Source organism: Cervus canadensis, chromosome 4, assembly GCF_019320065.1.
Source record: "Cervus canadensis isolate Bull #8, Minnesota chromosome 4, ASM1932006v1, whole genome shotgun sequence".
Taxonomy (NCBI): Eukaryota; Metazoa; Chordata; class Mammalia; order Artiodactyla; family Cervidae; genus Cervus; species Cervus canadensis.
Window position 1 is genome coordinate 84,072,700 of NC_057389.1, and position 22,637 is coordinate 84,095,336.

Here is a 22,637-nt window from a genome sequence, read left to right on the forward strand (position 1 = left end):
CTTGGTTGCAGACATGGTTGGTTGTATTTGTGCAGAAATGGGTGGAATTAAAGTTGTTAGGAAACCAGTCTGCTGCATTCTCTTGGAATAAACTATTGGTTGCCAGTCTTCTTTCAAATGGAGACCTTTGTAGTAAATAATAATATATATATACATATTTATAAAGTTGTATGTTGAAACTTGAACCTTCAGAGATATTTTTATAGTACAAACAGCAGGCTTGTCAGATTTTAATGTAAAAATGGCTAAGAATCTATTTTCCATTTGTTGTTATTTTTCTTTAAAGTCTTCCCCCCTCCAACTTTCGATCCTCAATGAACAATTTGTCAGTTTGTCTTACTTTTAGGCCCTTGTGTGCTTCTCTGCAAGACAGTGATGTGATTTATCACATCTTCATTCCTTATTAAGGCAATTGGGACAAATTAAATATGTACTGACTTTCTCAAGATAAGTTGAGATTTCAGCCCCCTCTGCATTTACCAGAAATAATACCATACTGAGTCACTCTCTGAAAAAGCACAGCTGGTAGAAGAAATTGCGTGTTAATGATGTTGTCAGTGTAAGACGAAGCAAACTCAAGTACCTGTTATTTCGGTTAATATTATGAAGGAGCAGAAAACATTATCCTTGGTCAAATAGGCTTGATTAAGTTCGCAGGGTGTATCAAATCTAAATCAAACTAAAATGTAACAATTTCATTTGACGCTATGGAAAATTAATACAAGATAAAGAGAACAAGTTACTGATCAGTTTGGGAACTGTGACTTATTCTGCCTTGAAGGGAATTTATGTATGTATAATTTAGTTATGTAGTGTTTTCTTTTCTTTTTTTTTTTTTTTTGGTGTATGTGCTCCCGAAGTGAGCACTGTGTTTTTCTTATGTGGGCTTAAATAAAAACATTCAGTTATTCAATAAACACTTAACTGCTTTAGTTATGTGCCAGTTACTCAGGTATTAGGCTTTCGGCTGCAAAATAAAAATTTGTCTCTTCATAAGACCCTGCATTCTGGTTGGTGATGAAAATAAGTGAGTTATATTTAATACATACATTATATATAAAGCATTTATAATGTCAAACAAAAATTAAAGCACTGTGAGGAAAAAGGAAAGCATGGGAGCAAGATGGGGAGGGCCAGGCTAGGGAATAGGGAATGCCATTTCAAACAGGATTGCAAAGAAAGGACTCAGTGGAAAGATAATAAAGAGATAGCCATTACAGCATCATGTGATGACTATGGGAAATACTGGCAGCAGTCTAGATATCCATCTCTATGAGATTGGTTAAATGTGTAGTCGAATACTGCACGGTAAATAATGTAGTCCTACATATACTGAATGATCTCCAGATTCATGAAGCAATAAAAACAAGTTGCAGAATGATACACAGAATATGTTACCATGATGTCTGTCAGGTTCATGATATATTTTTCTAAATGAATGGAATCTCAGCGGAATGATACATAACTTATTAATGGTCATCTTTGGAATGAAGGGTGTTTTGTGGATAGGAGAATAAGGGTGAAACACTTTATATCCCATTTTACTATATATTTGTACTGTCTAGTCAAAATAAGTGGTTAAGATGTAAAATAAGTACGTGGAAAACTGTACAAATAGAAGACGATGGAAAAACACACATTTGTAAAACCTAGTGGCCTAGATAGCCATCTCTCCTAGATGGTAAGCAAATGGGATAGTGAACAGAAAACGTGCATTCACTTCTGTGATGAGCTGGAGACCTTGTTGACGGTGACTGTTCCAAAGGAAGGCCAAGTCCTGTTTTAGCTGGGTAATGAGTTACAGTGATTATGACTGTAACATTGAGATTTCTCTTGACTTTTTCCACTCTTCTAATCAAATGGAAGCTATATTTATTTCCTGGAGTTTCCACAGGGAAGTACCACAGAAACTTGTTCTCTCACCATTGTGGAGGTTGGAGGTAAAAAATCAAGGTGTCAGCTGGGCCATGAGTCCTGAAACCTGTAGGAGAACCCTTCCTCGCCTTGCCCTCGCCTCTGGTGGGTTGCTGGCGGTCTTTGGTATTCCCCAGGCTTGCAGTTGCATAATTCAGCGTCTGATGTCAGCGTGTGGTTTTTCGTTAGTGTGTCTTGTTTTCTTCACAAGGCCAGCTTCTCATAATGACACTGATCATACTGGATTTAGGGGCCCACCCTACTCCAGTGTGACGTCACTAACAACCCTGTTTCCAAATAAGGTCACATTCAGAGGGACTGGGGTTAGGACTTCAACATATTTGAGGTCGGGGGGAGTGGGCTTAGAGAGAGAGAGAATGGGACCAAATTCCATCCATAGCAGTCTTTCCCAGTGAAGGTTGCTTCCATATTACAGCCTTTCTTCTATGCAGAAGTGTTTTTGGAAAGTTGTATAGAAAGATAATGTTTTACAGTTTATTTTACTCTTACTGTAAAGTTGTTCTCATGGAGAGAAAAAAAAAATCTCATCATGTACTGTACAAATATGTACAGCAACATATTTATTGAAAGTGATGTTTTAATGAAAACAAAATTTTTTTCTTCTGTGGTAAAAGGAAAGTATGGAGATTATAAGTAGTAATGAGTTAAACATGACAGTGAGTTACTCATTTAGACATTTTATGTGCTTTTTTTTTAAAGTCATACCATGAAGATAAATACCTTATATTCTTTCTTTGCATTTTTATTCTCACTCATGCAAAAATAGCTTCCTTTTCAGAAAGGACAAATTCCTCCCACCCACCCCCCACCACTCCCCACTCTGTTCTTAGTAGTTTTTCTTGTGCCCATAGCCATTACACTTCTGTGAAACATTAGGAAACCTTTAAAGTTCTCCCTTGCCTTTCCCTCTTTCCCATGTATAAATCAGAAACCAAATATTTGTTAGCCTCCAAAATCTTTTTGAAAGTTAGTATGTCCCAAATAAGCCCTTTTTTTTTTTTTTTCCCCAAATAAGCCTTTTTTGATGCCATTTTACCCTTGGAGAAATGTGTTGTATGTAAACAAATTGACAACTTGGCATTTAGGTGCCTCTGTTTTTTTCACAATCGAAAGGGAAAGGAGACACTCCTTTCTTTCATTGTAATTGAAAATATCTCATTTTTTTCCTTTAAAATGTGCATTAATATAGAAAAACAATGTATTTAGTTATTTTTATGATTAATAATTCCTCTGATTTTTTTTTTATGAAACACACAGTTAAATCTCACATCTTAGAAAGTTATTCTTATTTGGGCGGGCTAAGTAATGTACTTTAATTCAGTTGCTACCTAGTCATGTTTTAAATATTTTATGAATATAGGTGTCTTAAAATCTTGAGGATCCGTTTGGTCTTTAGATATTGTCTAGTCTGACATTCTTTCAAATGTAGGAATATTTTTAGTGTCCCTGATCTATAAAACTTCTAGTGACTGAATTCACTACTTTTCTAGACAACCCAGTATCTTTTGGAGGCCTCTCTGAAACTTGTACGTTAGTGGCTCTTGATCCATCTTTGACAGTCAACCCACAGTAAGTCTTTTTTCCTCTTTTCACATGCGGTATACTAAGACCCACGATTATTTGAAGGTTGTCATATCTTTCCCTGTGCTTTTTGCTAGGCTAACTCTCTTATGTGACATAATTTTCAGACTTCGCCATCCTGCTTTCTCTTCTCTGGATGCATTCTAGTTTATTAATGTCTCTGAAGATGTAGCACCCAAAACAGGATGCCATAGTCCCGAACTTCTATATCTGAAATTCTGGGCCTAAGTGACACCTCCCTCCCCGGTTTGTAGGTACAGGCAGAATTGACATACTCTGCAGCGTAAGTGCGTACATGATACACGGGAAGAGTGCCCATCATAGGTTTGGAGGGTTGGAGAAGGCTTCCTAAAGGAAGTGATGGCCATGTCAAGTTCTAAAGAGTATGTCCTGCAGAGGTGGTCAGCAAGTATGATACTCCAGAAGCAAGAGAGTGAGCCTAGTGTTCTTGAGAAGCAAAAAGAAACTGAGAATGGTTGAATGCACAGCTATGAACTGAAGAGGCAGTAAATGAGGTTGTAGACAAAAATGGGGAACAAACCGTAAAGGCCCTTGGAAATCATATTAAGGAACTGAACTGTTCCTAAGGATAACGGTGAGTCATTAAAGGGCATATTAAGGTAGGAAAAAAACACAGTCAGACATTGATTTTAGAAGGATCGTTCTAGCTGAAATGGAAATGAATTGGAGGGACTGAGACAGGCAACCAGGAGATCGGTTAGCAATTATTATGGAACTTTTTAGACGTGGTGGGGGTGCCCAGACCTTGACTAGTGGCTTTGGGCTTGAGAAGAAACAGGTTAGAAAAATAGTTGAGAGAATTTGGTTACTTGGCTATGGAGGGAGAGAATGAAGGACAGGAGACAAGGATAATGAATACCCTTGTTTTTGGTGTGGGAACTGGGTAGATGAGGGAGCTGAATGGGATGGGGTAGAGGACTGGTGGGGAGGAGGTAGAGCTCAGTGAAGCTGGAGGCAAAGGTGAAGCGCTGTACGCGGCTGGGTGTGTGAGGCTGCGAAGCTTCGGGCTGGAGATGGGACTTTCATCAGTATCCAAATAGTGGTTGAACTCAGGAGTGGCTGGAGTGACCAGGGGAGCGTTTGTAGCATGAAAGGAGGAGGGCACTGGACAGAGCCCTCAAGAACCGTTGTCTAGTATTTGAGCTGCAGCCTTTGGTGTCTTTGGATTATTTGGGAACCCGCAAAGAAGGAAGAAATCCAGACTTATGACATACTTATTTAGTAGAAACCCACCTAAATTTTTTGATTTGTGGAAAGAAAAGGGTCCTCAAGTGATCGTCCCTACTCACCTGTCACAGTAACTGAAATTCATGCTATTAAATATTCTCTACTTTGGATTAAGGTATCATCTCTCTAGGAGTTAAAATGCATATATTCCTAAAGAGCGTTAAAGTTTTAATACTTTGGTGATGTTTTTAGGTTCCTAGGTTTTATTTATTTATTTTTTAATTAAAAAAATTTTTTTTGGCTGTACAGCTTGGCATGTGGGTTATTAACTTCCCTGACCAGGGATTGAACCGCCACCCCTGCAGTGGAAGCACAGAGTATTAACCACTGGATTGTCAGGGAAATCCCAGGTCCCTAAGTTTGAATCTGGAATTCAGATCAGAAGAACAGAGAAATTTCAAAAAGATTGGTTTTGAAGTGTGACCTTGCTGAGGAGTATGAGACCAGAGAGGGAGCGGGACTTGAAGCACTGAGGTCACCAGTCACTTGGATGAGGAGATGAGAGCCAGTGTGTGTGTATTTGGAAAGTGGATGGTGCTTTGAATAGCAAAGAGCTAAAGGGAAAATCTTGGAAGTATTTTAGTTACGTATTAGGGTGACCATATAATTTATCATCTAAACTGGGACATACTGAGATAGTTTATCCTCTTAAACTGGGACATACTGAGATAGAAAGGGGAGTGGCTTTTAATAATTACTTTGTGAAAACCTGTGTAAACTGGGACAATCTAAGCAGATAAGGACTGGATGAACAGTTAGTAATGCTCTAGTTGTAATGTGCTTGTATATTATATACATATTATATATATGGACCTGTATACAATAATAGCATAATGAAATAGTATCAGTTTGTAGCTACCATGTGCCAAGTGTGTAAACACTTGATATGTGTTATTTCATCCTTAAAGAATTCTCTGAAGTGGCATTGTCCTCATTTATAGTTGATGAAACTTTCTCATGAAAGTAAAATGTTCTGCCTGCAGTTCTCTATGGCAGTCAAAATTGAAAATAATGAAATGGCTTAATACTAACCATAAACAATATACAGGTAAACTCTTATTAAACACTGCGTCATACTGCAGTTGCTGCAAATCTGTATATGTATTTAAAAATGTCCTGTGACTTGGCTAGGAAAATTACTCTGGTAATGTTGTATCATGTGTTAAACCCCGTTCCCGTCTGATGTCCACATTCCTGAGGGCTTACTTTGTGGCAGACCGTGTTTCAAGCATTTTACATGTATTAATCTAATTGAGACTGCAAAATTGCCTTATGAATTATACCCTATTTTATAGTTTAGCAAAGTGAGGCATGGTGAATAACTTGCCTAAAGTCAACACATCTAATAAGTGGCAAAGCCAGAATTCAAACTTTGACAGTTTGACTCCAGGATCTATTTTCTTTCTTATTGAAGTGTAGTTGATATACAATGTTGTGTTAATTTCTGCTGTACATCAAAGTGGTTCAGTTACACATATATACTTTTTCATATTCTTTTCCAATATGACTTATCACAGGGCATTGAATATAGTTCCATGTGCTGTACAGTAGGACCTTATTGTTTATTCTTTCTGTATATAATAGTTGGTGTCTGCTGATCCGAACTCCCAGTCCTTTGCTCTCCCATCCCTCCTCCCCCTCGGTAACCACTAGTCTCTCCCATCCCTCCTCCCCTTTGATAACCACTAGTTCTCTGTAACCGTGAGTCTGTTTGTTTCTTTGATATGTTCACTTGTGTTGTATTTTAGACTCCACATATAAGTGATATCGTATGGTATTTGTGTTTCTCTTTCTGATTTACTTTGCTTAATATGATAATCTCTGGGTCTGTCCATGTTGCTGCATATGACATTTTACTCCTTTTTATGGCCGAGTAATACTCCATTGTACGTTCACACCACGCCTTTTTTATCTCCCCGCCTGTCAGAGGGCATGAGGTTATTTCAGTGTCTTGGCTGTTTTGAGTATTGCTGCTGTGAACAAAGGGGTCTGCATATGTGCTCAAGAATGGGATTGCTGGGTCACATGGTAGTTCCGTTTTTAGTTTTTCGAGGAACCTCTGTACTGTTTTTCATAGTGACTGCACTAGTTTATATTTCTACCAAAAGTGTAGTAAGGTTCCCTTTTCTCCACACCCTTTCCAACATCTTTTAATGGTAGAACTTTTAACGATGGCCATTCTGAATGGTGCGAAGTGATACCTCATTGAAATTTTGGTTCGCATTTCTCTAATAATTAGCCATGTTGAGCATCTTTTCATGTGCCTATTGGACATCTGTATATCTTTGGAGAAATGTCTGTTTAGATCTGTCCTTTTTTTATTGTTTGTTTTTTTGTTGTTGTTGAGTTGTATGACCTCTTTATATATTTTGGAAATTAAACCCTCAGTGGTCACATCATTTGCAAATATTTTCTCCCAGTTTGTAGATCGTCTTTTTGTTTTGTTTATGCTATGCAAAAGCTTATAAGCGGGACACAACTGAAGTGACTTAGCTCTTGATTAGGTCCTGCTTATTTAGTTTGCTTTTATTTCTATTGCCTTGGGAGACTGACCCAAGAGAATATTGGTATGATTTATATCAGAGAATGTCTTGCCTCTCTTCTCTTCTAGAAGTTTTTGGTGTCTTATATTTAAGTTTTTAAGTCATTTTGAGTTTTTTTTTATGTTCAGTGTGAGGATGTATTGTGACTTAATTGATTTACATGCATGAGATATTATACTTTTGAAAGAGTTATTTTCTGAAGAGAGAAAAGATTGTGGCCGTTTCTTTCTTTTTTAGTTTTTCTAAAAAAATTTTTTTTAATTTTATATTGGAGTGTAGTTGATTAACAATGTTGTGTTAGTTTCGGGTGTACATGTGGCCATGATTTTCAAACTTAATGCATTAAAAGGGTTCTATTTTTCATATTAATCAGTCTTGCTACCAATTACTAACTTGCAATGAATTACTTTATCTTAAAATTAATTACATATATTGAAAGTATGCCATTTGGTTAATTTACACACACACAGACACCCCCATGACACACACACACACACACATCCATGACACACACACACACACACTAATTTACACACACACACACCCGTGACACACACACACACACACACACACACACACACATACCCACCTCCCCATGAAACTATCACCACACTCAATGTAATAAAAGTATCTCCAGCAAAAGTTTCTTTTCAGCTGTTTGTAGGCCTTTCCTTGTCTCTTGGCCACATACCCTGCCTGTTCCTAGGCAGTCAGCTGAACTGCTTTCTATCACTTGTGGTTCTGGAATTTTATATAAATGGATTCTATACTATATACTCTTGATATGGCTTCTCAGCATAATAATTTTGAGATCCATTCATTTCAATGAATGTGTAATATTTTTTACTGCAAGTAGTATTACATTAAATGGCTTTATATTTTGTTTATTTACACATCTGTTGGTGGAAAGATGAGTTGTTTCTAGTTTTTGGCTCTTAAAAATAAAGCTGCTTTGTGGACGTACACTTTAATTTTTCTTAGATAAATACCTAGGAATGTAATGGCTGGGGTATAGAGTAAGTGAACAAATGTTCTGTAGAAAAGAATTGATTTTTGAGTATTGATTTTGTATCTGTAACCTTCCTAAACTCATTCCATTAGTTCTGGTCATCTTTCTGATTTCTTAATTATTCAAATTAAGCATAATGACCCAGTTCACTGTCAGCTTAGCTTTGAAGAAATGTATAAACTTATAAAATGTAATGTGTCATTTTGATATGTAGCATCCCCAGTATTTTCTTTTTACGAAATACTAAATATTCCTTACAATATGGGACCTTGAAATTTCAAGCTATCATTATTTAAATAGTTGAATTTATAGGCAGTTTCAAGAAAGTAATTGATTCTGAGGGAGGAATTGCTGGGGTTTTTTTATGGTTTTTATGAGACTCTTAGAATCTGTTCAAATTATATATCTAGAAAATCAGCCACTTTGATGATTTGGGGAGGATGAGGGAGAGTATACGATAAAGACTTTTGAGGTTTGAGTCTAGAACCGAAACTGCAAGGATTCCAGTCCAGTTTACTGAAATGAGAAAGACTGTCAGAAAGCAGTGGATTTGGGATTACCAGTTCCGCCTGGACATGTTGGATTTTAGACCTGTTGTTTGTTGACTGTTTTAAGTGCTTATATGTTTATTTGGAGGACTATAAATGAAGAAATATATATTTTAGGTTAAGAATAGACCTGAGATCATGTAAATAGTTACTTGCAGAATTAGATCTCAAACCTAGCGACCTCCAGAGCCAACGTGGTTGTTTTTATGCTGTATTGTATCCACAAGGCAGAAAAACAGACTTGGCTTTGATAGTAATAAATATTTCCCATGAGCTATTATAAATATATAGCAGAGTTTGCAAGTTCAGATGCCAGCAGACTCCAGACAGATAATTGTGAGCTGGATTATGATAGAAGAGAGTGATGACATGTATGGAGAACTGCAAAACCCATGTCCCATCTGAAAGATTAGCTGCTGATCAGCTCCAGCAGATTATCACCAGGTGGGAAAGTGGGCCCAGTGTTGCCAGATCTTCTGGTTTTTTTTTTTTTTTTTCCTCCAAGAGAGGTCAGATCATTTGATTTTTATGTGAAGGCTTCTAATTTATAAATGTCGGGAGCTCTGCTTCAGCGCCCTGTGTAAGCCAGCCCTGTGGGCTGCCACCAAACACAAATGTGTATTGCATTCCACCCGGCACACAGGAGTTGCACCTGGTATATTGTGGACATGACAATAAACTTACATGATGGGAAAGGGTGGTAACTGTGTAATAAGCACATTACACCCTTTGAAGTATAAGTTGCTGAGTTTGAACATTGGACTCAGTGAATCTGGTATTTAAATTCGGTTTTCACGTGGATCAGTTAATCATAGGTGGGTGGGGGTGGGGGAAGGAATTGCTCCCGGCAGCTTTTTGCCTCCTAATTGCATGCTTTCATTTGCAGATAGGACCAGCTGTGAGTGTGTGGATTTTTGAGTAAAACCTCGAACCCAAATGAAAAGAAACCGTCAAGGAACAGCTCCCACTGACAGTGAGTCTGCAGTCATCTGTATGCATAATACAGAATGTTCTCAACCCAGAGATAGCTCTTTTGAAAGGAGTGAGTGGTGAGTCTGACTACCCCCACTGGTGATTAATCTAAATCCTTCCCATAAAGAGAGGGCTACTCCTCCTGCATGCTTAGTATTTACTGACTGTCAAATAGTAAGCTAATTTTTGTGTTACAGAAAATGACTCCAGCATGGTTTAAGAGAATTCTTTACCGCTAACAGTGTGTTTAATGTATGTTTGCAATTTGACTTTCTTCTTCAGTTAGACACATCCCTTCCTTTGCCTATGTATTTTCTGTCATTTTTTTTTTTTCACCAGTCCAAATCACACATCTTCCAAGGCTTGTCTTTCTTGATATATTCAGCCATCTTTAAAGAGATGGTCATCATAGTTACAGCATCCAGTGTAATCTTCATTATGTAGGTCTCATTGCCTTTGGAAGTGATTGTTCCAAAGGTCTGGGCGTGAGATCCAGTTTTGGCCAATGGGAAATAAAAGGAAAGTCAGAGAGAAGCTATTGAGAAAGGTTTTCTTGCTTTTGAGAAAAAGGAAAAGAAGTGGTCCCTCCTCCAGAGCTTGTTTTATTTGAGTGTGACATCTGGAGCTGATGTCGATCTTGTGCTGCCAGCCTGAAGGGTCATTCCCTTTCCTAAAGAAGGGCAGAGGCAAGAATTACAGAGAAGTAGAACTGGGCCACATTCAGTACTCCTTGAATCATTTTCACAGTAGATTCCTTTATTATGTGATAAAGTACACTGTCTTATTGTTTAAGCAGTTTTGCTTTTAGATTTTCTGTTACTTGTTGTGGAAATCATTCCAGTTCGTTTGATTCTCCTCTTTCTTTTTACCCACTGGCATTTATACGTCATTATGTTCTGAACTGTCTAGTAATGTTTGTGTGTCTTGACTTTGTAGCACATTATAAACTTTGTGATGTCAAGGACTGTGTTTATGTCCCTGTTGTGTCTGACACATTTATGTCTTCTTAAAAAGTCATCATTGTACATTTACTGAACTAAAGTATTTGAACAGGAGAGGATTTGGAAAGTCAATTCATAGCTTTAAGTCATTATGCTCTTTCTATGCACATTTCTTTAACCACACTGCTTTCCTCTAGTAAAGGTTGGCTTTTGATTTAAGATGACTTGTGTGTAACACATTTTCAGCTGGTTAGTTCTACTCAGTTTGCTGTTTGTTTTTATTCGCCTTTGCCATGAAAATCAGCTCCTCTCCTATATGTTTGAAAATTGGCTTTTAATCTCATAGGTTTTGCTATGTTCTTTGTTAATAGAGATGGAATCGTTTTCCATTTTCTGTGCTAATTATAGGAATGAGGGACATGGATAGTAAGAATGTCATAAATGAGGAATAATTTGCATTTGGCTTTGCAGTGCATGTTGACAAAAAGACTTCCTGACGCTTGCATCTCTGTTCTGTTCCTAGGACCTGGTTTTGTGTAAGGGATTGAGGAAGGAGGGTTGATGATGATCTAGTGTCTTTGAGGAGCCTTGAGTCACAGGATGGAGTATTTAGCTGATTCTATTTTAAATTTATTTATTTATTTTTAAAAAAATTTTTTGGCTGCTTCTGGTGGCAGGCAGGATCTCAGTTCCCCAAGTAGGGAACAAATCTGTGTCTCCCGCAGTGGAAGTGGAGTTTTAACCACTGGACCCAGGGAAGCCCCAAAATGATTCTATTTTAAAACTCGTTAAAACCACCTTTCCTCCTCCTCTAACTCAAGATATCCATGCAGTTGTTTATCTTTGCTTTAGATTCTGCTATTATAATCTTGAAAAAGTGAAATAAGAACCTTGTTTTCTTCCTGAAAATCTAGTTTTGATTTCAACTTTGTTAAGGAATATCATAAGCCTTTGTTGTAATCTGCTAATACATTCTGAATCCTTCAAAATGATTTATATTCAGGGAAGAATTTACTTTCTCATTGTTGTTCTGTGAATAAATGGGGGGTAGTAACTTTTTAAGAAGATAGGGAAAGTTGAATGTTGTGCTTGAACCATTATTTTTAATTCAGTAATGTTAACAGACTGGTTCCAGATAGGACAAGGAGTCCGTCAAGGCTGTATATTGTCACCCTGCTTATTTAACTTACATGCAGAGTGCATCATGAGAAACACTGGACTGGAAGAAGCACAAGCTGGAATCAAGATTGCCGGGAGAAATATCAGTAACTTCAGATATGCAGATGACACCACCCTTATGGCTGAAAGTGAAGAGGAACTAAAAAGCCTCTTAATGAAAGTGAAAGAGGAGAGTGAAAAAGTTGGCTTAAAGCTCAACATTCAGAAAACTAAAATCATGGCATCTGGTCCCATCACTTCATAGGAAATAGATGGGGAAACAGTGTAAGACTTTATTTTGGGGGGCTCCAAAATCACTGCAGATGGTGATTGCAGCCATGAAATTAAAAGACACTTAACTCCTTGGAAGGAAAATTATGACCAACCTAGACAGAATATTAAAAAGCAGAGACATTATTTTGCCAACAGAGGTCCATCTAGTCAAGGCTATGGTTTTTCCAGTGGTCATGTATGGATGTGAGAGTTGGACCATGAAGAAAGCTGAGCGCCGAAAAATTGATGCTTTTGAACTATGGTGTTGGAGAAGACTCTTGAGAGTCCCTTGGACTGCAGTGAGATCCAACCAGTCCATCCTAAAGGAGATCAGTCCTGGGTGTTCATTGGACGGACTGATGTTGAAGCTGAAACTCCAATACTTTGGCCACCTCATGTGAAGAGCTGACTCATTGGAAAAGACCCTGATGCTGGGGGGTATTGGGGGCAGGAGGAGAAGGGGACGAGAGAGGATGAGATGGTTGGATGGCATCACCGACTCGATGGACATGAGTTTGAATAAACTCTGGGAGTAGTTGATGGACAGGGAGGCCTGGTGTGCTGCGATTCATGGGGTCGCAAAGAGTCAGACACGACTGAGCAACTGAACTGAACTGAATGTCATTATTTAGTAGAATAAGTTCAGATCACCAAGTTGAGCTATAATGTACTTTGTTTCATGTAGGAATGAAACATGTGTCTTAACCTCTGGCAGTCATGGCAGACATATGATATAAACCTATCAGAATGATCTTTGTGGACATTTGCTAGAAATACTGGGATCAAGGTACTTTTTTTCCTGCTGAATTTCAGCCCGGCAACTATCTTCCAACCATAAAACGAAAGTCAGTTGAGTAAGAAGCCAACAGGGAAGGAGGAGACAGAGCAGAAACACACCCTGATCACCTTTGTTGAGATGCTGAAGCAAGTCTTCCCTAAAGATGGTATAAGTGAAGTTGCTCAGTCATGTCCGACTCTTTACGACCCCATGGACTGTAGCCTACCAGATTCCTCAGTCCATGGAATTTTCCAGGCAAGAGTACTGGAGTGGGTTGCCATTTCCTTTTCCAGATGGTATACCTAGACTTTATTCAGTTACATGAGCCAATAAGTTCCAGAGTGTCACAGCATCAGTTCAGTTCAGTTGCTTAGTTGTGTCCGACTCTTTGTGTGACCCCATGGACTGCAACACGCCAGGCTTCCCTGACCATCACCAACTCTGGAGCTTGCTCAAACTCATGTCCATGGAGTTGGTGATGCCATCCAGCCATCTCATCCTCTGTTGTTCCCTTCTTCTCCTGCCTTCGATCTTTCCCAGCATCAGGGTCTTTTCCAGTGAGTCAGTTCTTCGCATCAGGTAGCCAAAGTGTTGGAACATATACATCATAGCATATACATGTTTATTATAACCTATTCTATTACCATAAAATGATAACTCAAAGGACTTGCTAAGACTTGGATTGTAAATTAGGCAAGTCTCTGATACAGGTGTGCAAGGTGGCAGATAATGCAATCGTTTCTTTGATTTTTTTTTCAGGTTAAGTACAAGAGTTAAGGTGGTAAACAAATATGTAATCTGGACCATTACTGGTGGAGCTTAGTGTGACAGAAAGAGGCTGACAGTATCAGAACAACCCTCCTAATGGATAGGTTCTTCACTGAGGTTTGGTCCTAGAGGAAAAGGAATAGCCATCATCTGTGCTGATTCAGCTCTTTGTGGGAGACGCCTGCCGAACCGCTGACTCCTCTGGAACCGTAAACGAATAGTTGTGCAGTGCCAGGGTTTTGGCTGACCTTTAAAACAGTAGTGTGGTGTTATTGTTTTTTTTTCACAAGAAGACATGAGAAGCGTACAGGACAATCCTTTATTGCAAATCTTGGGGCCAGGTATAGTTTGAAATTTTGTACTTTTTAGATTTCAGAAAAGTTCATGTATGTTTAACCTGATACCTTTTATTTATGGAAGGGACATGTAGCTTTCTATTATTGATACTATGAATAATAATGTCTTTCATTAAATGACAGGCTTGGTGTACTTTTCAGCGTTATCTTAACTGTTTGATAAATTATATTCATTTTTACACTTGAGAAAATTAAAGGCACTAGGTGACTTTTATCAAGGTTTATACAGCTAGGAAGTAGTAGAGTTGAGATTTCACCTCATACCTGTTTGACTCTGAGGTCTGTGTCCTTAACCTCAGCTCTGCTGCCTCCTTAGTGTGTTATTGCAGCTTAAATTTATCTATGTATTGCTAACATTAGGAAGATATTACTTTTTGATAAATTTAACCCATTAATTAAGTTCATTTAGAATTTCTGATACACTTAGCTTTTCTGGGAGTGCAATCCTTATTTGTAGTGAGACATAATTTGCTTTATCCTTTCCAGATTTTATATCTTGCGTTGTTTGCTTCCCAGCTGCATTGGCTGGAACTCATAGAACATTGTGATTACAATGAGCATCTTGTCTTGTTCATTAATTTAATGCCTGTGATGTTTCACAAAACATTACATTAATTGGAACATCTACAGGGTTCACTACTGAGCATGAAGCCAGCCTTTTGGTTTTCTTTATAAATCAAATGTTAAAGAGATCAATTTACTTGTATTTTATTAAGAATTTTTAAAAATTCTGTTTTAACATCTGTAAGGGCCATATTTCAAAGCGTTGATTGTTGCCATGTCATAATTGCTCAAAATTAAAAGTTCAGTTATTTCTATCTACTTACACTGTTTCCATTTTAATCTCTGGTAGTCTTTAAACTTACCTCTTTGGTAAATTTATTAGTATGCATTTAAAAATATGTTTATTATACTTTATAATTTGCTGACTTACATCTACATATTGTTTTTTAAATATGTGAGCCTAGCATATATTAGGAGCTCGGCAAATATATGTTGAATAAGTTGATTTTTTGATTATCTAATTAGTGAGGCATCTTGATAGCATGTTTTCGTTAGTGATAGAGAAATGTTATATTAATTTTACTGAGGGAAAAAAATCCAGAAAATACATGTTTAATATTAAATTGTGGTTTTCTGATTTTTTGTTCATGTGACTGATTGCTCATCCTATAATTTTCATTCTGATTTGATAGCACCTTGCTATAGGGTACTAGCGTACCTGAAACTGTCAGGTGGTTTTAGGAATTACACACACACAGACACACACACGAGGAATAATTTGCTCACCAAATGTGAAAGAATGAAGAAATGTGTACATTACAGAAAATTTTTAAACTGCGAAGGTTGAATAGGATATTCATTTAAACAATGCCTCTGAATGGCTCCAGGTTTCTCCTATAACTTGTAAATATCAATCAAGAAGGAGCTTGGGTGATTCTGAGGGCATAGATTAATGATATTAGCTCTTCAATTTTGACAATGGGAGCCAAGATATCTGTCCTTATTTATAGCTAGAAAATATTGTTGAAAGTTTGATTAATTTTTTTAGTTTAAGGGAATAGAAAGTGATATTAAATCTCTAGTATTTTGGTTAATGGTCCAGGTATAAGTACCCAGAAATAACTGTCATCTGAGGGGCAATGCCATGCTTATGTAAATAGGATTGGTAACCCTAATGTTGGACCACTTAGCAACTAACATAAATATATATAATAAGCCTTGCCACAGCAGCTGGGTTTTATTGTAGCTATTGCTCTATGTCCTTACTGGAAAGGCTGTGATTTCCATGAGGAAATCAAAAAAGCAGCCCTCCTTTGATTTTGATTAAGGAGTATTTTCTGGCAGCGTAAGAAAATACACTCTTCTGTGCTTTATGGATGGAAGACATCCATTTCTTCTTTGAAGAGAGGTCATGCAGGATACCTATTTTCATTTATTACTACTATTTGTTAATATTTGTGAATGTTTTTAGTGCACATGTTTGCTAAAAAATGCTTGTAGGGAATGATAGTAAATGAAACGTGTTAATCTTAAGGTAGAGATAGACATTTCCTGTCCAAGATCATATTCCCGTGGTTTTCTATTTCTGTAGTGCTCTTTAAACATAGTTGCTCTAAAAAATAAAAAGTTGATCTGTAAAACTCACTAAAAAGTTCAGTGCTGTCTATGTCATTGGCTTTTAATGCCCAATAAGAGAGAGTAAATATTGCTTCTTAAATATTGCAGCACTTTCATACCTAATTATTTAACATCTTTAGACCTTCTGACTTAACTTTTCTTTGATTCCCTCAGATACTTCAAGCAGTTAACAAGGCAGATTTATCAGTAGAGTGAACAAATCTTTTTAAAATGTATAATTCTGAAAAGCTTAATAAATTAAACTTGGAAATTTAGCATATCAAATTTTCTTGTCTTTCAAATATCTTGGTAGATAGAGCATAAAGTACGATAATGTTACTACAGATGTATTTAATAGCACATGACTGTTAATACTGATTGATTTCTATACTTTGCCAGAGTTAGAGATTTATCCACCAAAATGGAGACAGTTACTGTCTTAGGCCAGTTAAATCAGTTTGATTAAAAATCGTAACTATAATGCTGATATAAGTAAAGCTATTTGGGTCAAAAACTATAGATAAGAGTGGATTTCTGAGGAAAGAAATGTGAGACTGGCAGAGGCCTAGCCAAGACTTAGCTGGAGATTGTTAGGATGAGTGCTTTTCTTAGGCTGCATATCAACCCTTGTAGTCTTACTCAAAATTGTAGATTTTAATTTTATGGAACTCAGTATATTTACCTGATATACTGGTGTGTATTTTTAGTTCTCCACTTCAGGGAAGAAAGAGTTTTTTTCCCTTTAAACTGCTGGAGTTAGGGGAGCCTTTTACGATTGATAATAACAGATGTTCTCATGTGTTGCCTTTTTTCTTTTTTAATTGTTTATTTCTGGCTGCATTGAGTCTGTAGCATGTGGGCCTGTTAGTTCCAGGGATTGAACCCATGTCCCTTGCACTGGAAGGCAGATTCTTAACCACTGGACCACCAGGGAAGTCCCTCTGATAGGTTGTTAGAGTGGACGTATGTACATTTTCTTAGAAGATTTGGAAAATATCTGTCAAAACTTAAAATGCCTCCCCCAGATTAAACTATATAAACAGACCCTTTGATTCATCAGTTTCACTGCTTGAATTTATCCTAGAGATAAGTCCCACTGTCTCATATCCCACATTTGTGAATTTACAAGATAATTTCTTGTAGCATGATTGTAGTCGTAAAAACTTAGAAACAATACAACTTCCCACCTGTTGACAGCGGTTTACACCTGTAAGATAAAATACAGCCTTTCAAAACAGAGGGCTAGTTTTTTGGAAAGTTTCTGAAACTGCCTGATTTCCAAGATAAAGAGTTGAATGAAAAAGCAAGGTGACAAATAATGTATTTGGTCCCATGAAAATGTTTTTTAAAGGAAAAAATATATATTTATATTCTTGTATATTATTAGAATTTCTATGAACAGCTATACCAGAAGCTAATATTGGCAGCTGTGTCTTGGGAAGAGAATTTTTGTGGCTAGGGATAATGATGAGAAGAAAATTTAGTTTTCATAATTTACTTTTGTTTCCTTTGAGTTTTACACCATGATGGTGTATTACCTACATACCTGACCAAAACAAGCAAAAACCCAGATTAATATGCGGTACTTAGTTTAAAAAAAAGTTCATTCCATTTTTCATCTTTACTAACTCATGAAAATCTGTAAGGGTGAGACCTCCAATTACATTAAAAATGTTTTCTATTGGGTAAAAAACATGTAACATGGAATTTGCCATCTTAGTTTTAAGTGTGTGGTTGAGTAGTGCCAGGTATAGTCACATTGTTGAGAAACAGATCTCTGTAACTGTTCCATCTTGCAAAGCCGAAACTGTACCCGTTAAACAACTCCCTTTTGCCTCCCGTTGCCAGCCCATGGTAACTACCATTCTGCTCTGTCTTCTGTGAATTTGACTATTTTAGCTTGGGCCTGGGTTCAGTCCCTGGTCAGAGAGCTAAGATCCTACAAGCCATGCACGCAGTGTGGCCAAAAAGAAAAGCAAACAAAACAACTTTGACTATTTTACACCTCATATAAGTGGAATCATACAGCATCTGTCTTTTTATGACTGGTTCATTTCACCTAGCATAATATCCTCAAGCTTCATCCATCCATGTGATAGGATTTCCTCCTTTTTAAGACTCCACTGTATGTATATATCACGATAATACTTTGTATATATCGCATTTTGTTTATCTGTTCATTGGCTCAAGGACATTTGTCTTGATTCTGCCTCTCATGTGAATAGTGCTGGTAACAACACGGGTGTACAGACACTCCTCCAGATCCTGCCCTCAGTTCTTCTGAATATACGGCCGGATGTGGGAGTGCTGCGTCATACAAGAGTTATTTCTCAATTTTTGAGGAACCTCCATATTGTTTACCATAGGAGTTGCACTACTTTACAATTTTACCAGTTTATACAGTGCACCAGGGTTCCTTTCAGTTTTTTCACATCCTCATCAACATTGTTGTTGTCTGTTTTATTTTTTTGATAGTAGCCATGAAAATGGACATGAATTGATCTCAGGCAGCATTTTTAACAAGTTTAAAATCATTATAATGTACTTATATATTTATAGTTTATCTGGTACATTTACTTAATTTCAGTTCAGTCATCAAAAATGCAACAAGTGGTCACTTTTTAGAACTATTTATCTTTTTTTTTTCCCCCAGTGTGATTTGTTGCTGTAACTTCAGGTCTGTGTTATATAATGAGATCCTCAAGGGTCTCTGCCTCCCCTATTTTTTTCTTCTTATTTAACCATGAATAAAACGCCCAGGGAATAGGCTAGCTATATTAACCCCAATGAATTTTGCTAACTTTACTTCTTTTCTCTAATATAGTTAAAATTTGAAGGTTCTGCATGTTACAAGAATCTCAGTGGTGTATCAGCATTAAAAATGTTACATTTTAATTTTAAAAGAAACCTCAATTTTACTTTGCAACAGACTATCTAACCACTCTTTATACTTTTAATTGAAAACAGTTTACCTTCCTGATCGTGACAATCCTGTGTTAACTTTTCTCATAAGATGAATTTAGTCATAAATTGTCTTTTAAAGTACAGTTAAGCAGTGTTTAAGCAGGGGATTTTATCCAGAGCACAAAAGTACATGACACTCTAGAAAGAAAAAGAAAAATAGTGCAAATTGTTCTTCAGTCTTTTTCTTCTTTTACAAGAAAATTTTAGAGGCATGAGTAGTTCTGCAACAAAATTAAGAGCTAATAAAGTATTTTACATTTTGATTAAATCACTTGCAGTTTTTTTCTTAACTTGAAGTTTCTGAAATTATCATCACATAAGTGTGTATTGTCTTGCAAATGTGTGTTCTTTAGAATTATTTAGTAGTAGTGTTTAGAAGTGTTATTACTCACATTGTGTGAGTATCCAGCTGTATAATTACATCATACTCACTGTAAGTCACTTTGAAATAATTATTATGCATCATATGTATTTGAAGTCATTTAAAAGTATTTTTTGCTAGACATTAAGTTCGTTATTAAGCAGTTCTACTCCTTTATGAGTTATTTGAGTTATTTAAAACAGCTGCTGCATTTATTATATTTGGTGTGTGAGTTGATGGAGAAGACTGCTAAGTGGTGGTATGGCTTGGAAAGGGTGGGGGTGTAATCCTTGCTGTGAGTTTTGAGAAAAGATAATGAAATCCTTTATGTCCCTTTCCATAGACCTGCATTTCAAAGACTTACATTTTAATAAGAATTGGTTGTGCAGCTGCAACCCTGGCAACAAGGCCTGGGAGAGAAGAATTGGGGCAGCCTTCCAGAAATCAAGGCGGGCAGAAGTCTCGTGTGGAGCTGAGCTAATGAAAATGATAAAACTATAAAGCACTTGGTAGAAATAAGACCAAGTACTTTCTTTGGCAGAGTAGATGTTGAAATTTTCTGTACAGTATTTTATTAGTTATAAAGTCCAAAAGCTGCCATAAGCTACTCCCGCTTAATAAAAAGTAGGTATATTATGCGTTCCTTTAGTATTAAGATACTGTAAATACTTTCAGAAACTAATGTTTCTGTAAATTCTGTGTGAAATATAATTTTTGTTGGCTGTTTCTGGATAATGGCTAAACATTATCACACAAGCTACCAAGCTTGTCAGATTTTTAAAAGCAAACTTTTCAGTTTTAATAATTAGAAAATTAAATGCTCATAGTAGCTTTAATGTAAACTTCTCATGTTGTTTGGATTTTTTTGATCCTGCTCAAATAGTAAAATTTGTTAGACATACCCTCTTTTCAACACTATGACGATAACTATAAATCTATCATTAAACCATGAATTATTGCCTGGTTGTTAGGTGTTTAGGTTGTATCTGGGAGTTTTCCTCTTACCATAGTAAGTATTGCAATAAAACATTTTTTTGGCATATAGGGTTGTTTTTTTTCCTGAATGACTAGGTATTCCTTCTGGATTTCCAAAAGTGATATTTCTGCATTACATGTAAACTTTTAAAAGTACTATCAAACTTACACAGTCTTCTTAATATTCCTGATGGCTCAGATGGTAAAAAATTCTCCTGCAGTGTAGGAGATATGGGTTCAATCCTTGGGTTGGGAAGAACCCCTGGAGAAGGGCATGACAGCCCACTCCAGTGTTCTTGTCTCGGAAATCCCATGGACAGAGGAGCCTGGCGGGCTACAGTCCATGGGGTCTCAGAGTCAGGCATGACTGAGCAACTAAACATTTGCACTTGCACACTTAGTCTTTCTCGGAATGAGCTTTTTTCTTGTATGTTTGGCTCTTGACACACTTCAATCTTGACTTCTCTCTTTAACTCTGGGAAATTTATTCTCATTGTTTCTTAGTATGTTTGTTGTTTTCTTGAACCTTTTTGTTTTTTCCTTCTTTCTGAAACTCCTATTATCTTGATGTCTTCTTTTCATACTCAGTATTTCCCCTTGATTCTGTTTTTTTTTTTTTCTCTAAGATTATCTTTTAAAAAAATATTTATTTGGCTACTCCAGTTCCTAGTTATGGCCCTCAGAATCTTCTATCTTTGTTATGGCATGAGGAATCTTTAGTTGCGGCTCTTGGGATCTACTTTCTCAACCAGGGATCAAACTGGGCCCCCTGTATCGGACATGTGGAGTCTTAGCCACTGGACCATCAGGGAGGTCCCTCCACTTGATTCTTTTCCATAGATTCTTCTGAATTCATACTACTTATATCCCCCTCGGTCTCTTCATTCTTGGAGCATCTAATCCACTAATTCTGCATTAGTGGTTGGGTTGTTTGGTGTATTATATGTCTTTTATATAACCATTTTATGGCTTGCTGCAAATACTTATTTTAGCTAGTAAGCTAATAATTCTTCGGGAAGGAATATTATCCACTTAGTCTAATAATATGGATTAGGGAATGGCCAACAGCCAGACGTTGGCTTGTGTTGGTCTGAGTGAGTTTAAGAGAGGAAAGGCTTGATCTCAGGTCAGACAGCCACTGGCCCTGAATTGCTGTCACCTTCTTCTGTTGGCTACTACTGTGTTAGGCCGCTCCTGGTCAGGGCTTGTTTTTTAAACTCTTAGAAATTTTAAGGGGTGGTTTCCTTGTAGCGTAATTCACCGCCGGTTCTGTAGTGTTTTCTGAGAGGAGAAGGACTGAGAAGAGTAAATGACCTCAGGGTAGTCCATTTGTACGAGTTTTCATGAACTTTCCCCTCATAGGCCTTTTGTGCTGTCCTCAGTTCATCCTGCTGACAAAGATATGAGCTTTTCTGCTAATTTCTGGTGAATGGGCAATTAAGGGAAAGATAAAGGCAGACTGAAAAAAGCTTTTTAGTTTTTTAGAAACTAAAAAAACAAAAACAAAGACTCTTGCCTTTTGACTCCTGCCGCCCTTTGCTCCTGACTATAGGTCTCCAGTGTCTGCGCAACAAAATCAGTGGGAGTTTATCCCCATCAAGTTTTGTGCTTCTTTGTTATGTTGTTCCTGGAATCCAGACTGACTTCTTTTTTTCCCCTCAGGACTTTATTTTGGAGGATGAGACCAGTAGCACATGGTCTTGATAGAAATTGGATGACCTCATCTGAGTCAATAATGATAACTTTTAAAGATATTACATGTGAAAATCTCTAATGGAGAAGTAGAACTTCACTGGTACTCCAGTGATGGAGAGTCTGCCTGCCAGTGCAGAGGACACGGGTTCAGTCCCTGGTCCAGGAAGATCTCACAGACTGTGGGGCAGCCAGGCCCGCACACCACAGCTACTGAAGCCCGTGCCCCTAGAGCCCAAGCTCTGCAACAAGAGGAGACACCACAGTGAGAAGCTTGTACGCTGCAGCTGGAGAATACATGCCACAACTGGAAAAAACCCATGTACCATAGTGAAGGCCAGCACAGCCATAGATAGATATAAGTTGGGGAGGCAAATGTCTCATGGGGAAAAAAAAGAAGAAAAGTATATGAAT

At 37.3% G+C, this 22,637-nt stretch overlaps 1 protein-coding gene across 6 annotated transcripts in view; it reads left to right on the forward strand.

The window, feature by feature from the left end:
- The window catches only part of CDC42SE2 (CDC42 small effector 2), a 108,278-nt gene that overhangs the window by 19,957 nt on the left and 65,684 nt on the right, over positions 1-22,637 (forward strand). For 3 of the 6 annotated variants that reach the window (XM_043465981.1, XM_043465980.1, XM_043465982.1), the window contains exon 2: positions 9,751-9,913. The exons of 1 other annotated variant lie outside the window; for it this stretch is intronic. The gene's annotated coding sequence lies outside the window, so the exon portion shown is untranslated. The remainder of the gene's footprint in view (positions 1-9,750; positions 9,914-22,637) is intronic. 2 more of the 6 variants (XM_043465983.1, XM_043465984.1) reach the window with 1 other exon arrangement.